This window comes from Sipha flava, unplaced genomic scaffold (assembly GCF_003268045.1).
Source record: "Sipha flava isolate LNK unplaced genomic scaffold, YSA_version1 388_pilon_pilon, whole genome shotgun sequence".
Classification (NCBI taxonomy): Eukaryota; Metazoa; Arthropoda; class Insecta; order Hemiptera; family Aphididae; genus Sipha; species Sipha flava.
The window spans coordinates 1-3,219 of NW_020273098.1; the positions used below are offsets into that span (position 1 = coordinate 1).

The 3,219-nt window shown below is 26.1% G+C and overlaps 1 pseudogene; it reads left to right on the forward strand.

Annotated features, from left to right (window-relative positions):
- The first annotated feature begins 755 nt into the window (after positions 1 to 755).
- The window catches only part of LOC112688272, a 5,932-nt pseudogene continuing 3,468 nt past the window's right edge, over positions 756 to 3,219 (forward strand).

Consider the following 3,219-nt stretch of genomic DNA (forward strand, 5'->3'; position numbering starts at 1 on the left):
TTCATCAAGTATTTATCAGTCATAAGAAAAATATCAAGTGACATTTATTTTTTAAATTCAATCTTTTTCGTACGCATTAACTGCGTCATGACGAGGTAAGAAAATATTTTATACAGAAATACAAAATAATATTTCTTCCTGCCCCAAAAAAGGTAATTAAAGTGTTTAGTTTATTTGAAATATTAATGTTTTCCCTTATCTCTATATTTCTCGAAATTTTTTGTGAAATGGCATTTATAATTTAGTATTAAATAATATGGTTCCATAAGGTTTTAGATTTAGACATATTTTTTTTTTGCCAAAATTTTTAAAATAATAGTGAATTTTCGTTCTTAACTATTGGTTAAAATTAAATAAATATAAACATGAATTTCTACAAATATTTGCCATATTATGTACTGATGTATACATTTACTAGTTACCATTAATAATAAAAAAAAAAGTTTCACAAATTATCGTAAGTAAGTTTCAATGAATTTGAAAAAGAAAAAAGTTACGAGTAGGCACATAATATGAATGAAAGTAATCAGTGCCATCTTTTTCGAAATAAAAAATTCTACAAATATATCTGACATGACGTGATGAATTGTGTTGATTTCTGTGCAAGTTGGATTGTAGTATATTGGTTACGATATATGATTTTACATAAACTTATAACTTTTTGGAGAAAAGGGAGTAAGAAATTTTATAAAAGGTTTGAAAAATAATTGGAAAACAATAAACAATATGGTATTTTTGTAGTTAATATTTATTGAATTGTAGATAAAACGTTGATTTTATTATTTGATTTTGATCAAATATTTAAAACTGATTTCAATTACTGAGTTTTAACCATGCGGCGAATTGTACATCCAGTGGTAAATATTGTGCATGATCTCATTAGATATTCTCTCCTAAACTGGAATCATAACAAAATATTGTTTATTCAAAATAATTCATAAATATAATGTTTTTATTTTTCAAGTTTTATTTATATCTCACCAAAGATGTCGAATTTGTGTGTAGTCTTATGCACGTTATTACTATCAGGAATTCTAGTTAGAAGTCAAGTAAGTAATTTATGACGATAGTTTCTTTTAGAAATTATTATAAAAAATTTTTAAATTCTTTTGTACTAAGGTTATACTTGAAAACTAACGGTTTTATTTAAAATACTATTGTATATTTTTAATTGTTTTTAAAAAAAAGTATTAGTTTAATATTAAACGTGTTGAATTAAGAATCAGTGAGATAGATCAAATGGCATAGGGTAAAATATTAAATTTGAGGGCTGTTGATTTTAAATTTAATGGTTAGGATTTACCGTTACATTAAGAAACGCTTCTGAATAATAATTGAGCATAAGAGTAATTTAATAAATCATACTATACAATTGTTTTCGCAAAGTATACTGAGTTTTTTTTCATTGTTTTCACTAACATCTAAAAAATAAAATTATTCAATCGCCAAGATTACAACTTAATTTGAAGCACTTCTTCCATATTTTATAATTTTTTATAATATTTACAAGAAAGAACTCAAATTATGTTCTGAGAAAACATATTCCTCGAATTGCAGGATATTTAAAATTATGAAAATAATTTGTACAAAATTTAAATCAATGGTGGATTTAACAACATTGTATTTTATACTCAATTCTAATACAATTTTACTAAACAATATGTTTTTAAAATTGATGTAAGTAATATTATAAATAATTAATTATTGTATGTAAAATGTATATCATTCAGAATATTATGCTAGGAGCGTTGGGTTTATTTATTTGTATTTAATCAAACCGTATGATTTTCTTTATGGGACTGTAAATATTTATCGATTTTACAACGCTAATAATTGTATGTATTTTACAGTAATCGTTTAATTTAATCATTTTAGTACAAGAACCCTATACTATACTATGGTAATCTTCCGTTCTACAATAACATATATTATAAAAATTGTGCACCAAGAGTAACATGCGATCCAAATGCCGAATACAGGACAATTAATGGCTCGTGTAATAATCTAGATAATCCATTATGGGGTTCGTCCATGACCCCATACCTAAGACTTGCCGAGGGTGTTTATTCTGATGGTAAGTTTGAATTTTTTCAAAACTCTAATTCGTATACTAAATTCTTTTACATTATAGATGAAGGTAGGATCTATTGATTTTTTAATGAACTATCTTTCCTGTAAACATATTTTTTTGATTTGTAAATTTGCACCTAACTCCTCTCATAACAAGGCTATATGGTATTTTTTTTTTTATATCTAGAAAAACAAAATACATCCTGGTTACGATATTCATTAATATTGTTCTACAAGTTATTTTTATATTTCGTTGAACATAATAGTTGGTTTTGTATTTTATTGCTTGAAAGAGTATCGCAAAACTAACCATAAGTTAACTAATGGAAAATTTTAGCAACTGTTATAAATATAATTCTATGGACAATATATTTTATTTAAAAAAAAATAATAACAGCTTAATGGTTTGAAGTATAATCTGATTTAACGCCCGTAGGTGATTACGCGTTTCGAAATCAAGCGGACGGAACGCCTTTACCTGGTCCTCGTGAGCTACAGTTAGCATTGTTTTTGAAGAATTCCAATGATATTCCAGATCACTTTAATCAACATGTCAATCAATTTGCCCAATGGTGTACTCATGATATTTCTCTTCTGCCACCAGATGATTCAGGTAAAAAGTAAAAATATACATTCAGTTGACAATCATAAATTAAACGCGTAGTAATACTATGAAACATAAAGATAATGAGTTACCCACACGATTAACATTACTCAACAGCGTTAACTTTCTTAGAGAGCAAGCACGACTGACATTATGACTGTTCGGCCATATTATTAGCTGTGGCTAAAAGCGATTGATACTGCGTGAAATCGATAAATCTTATGGGGGTAGTAAAACAGTATATGATTTTTTTTACAATTAAATGCTTCGAACTATGTTTTACAAAAATTAATTAATTTATACAACCGTTACTATTGTCTAAAATTTCGTCTAGGTAAGATTAATCAACAATGGCAGTTATACATTGTACAATCATCTATTTTTTTTAATTTAAACTCATTAGATACGTTCAACTAGTTTTCTTTCTAATTTTCCCTGTTTTTTTACCAATCAATATAGAAATTATCTTATTCATAGGTCAATATAGCTGATAACATTGTGTTCATTATTTTAGCAGTGAAAACATGCTGTATACTTTTGTTTTT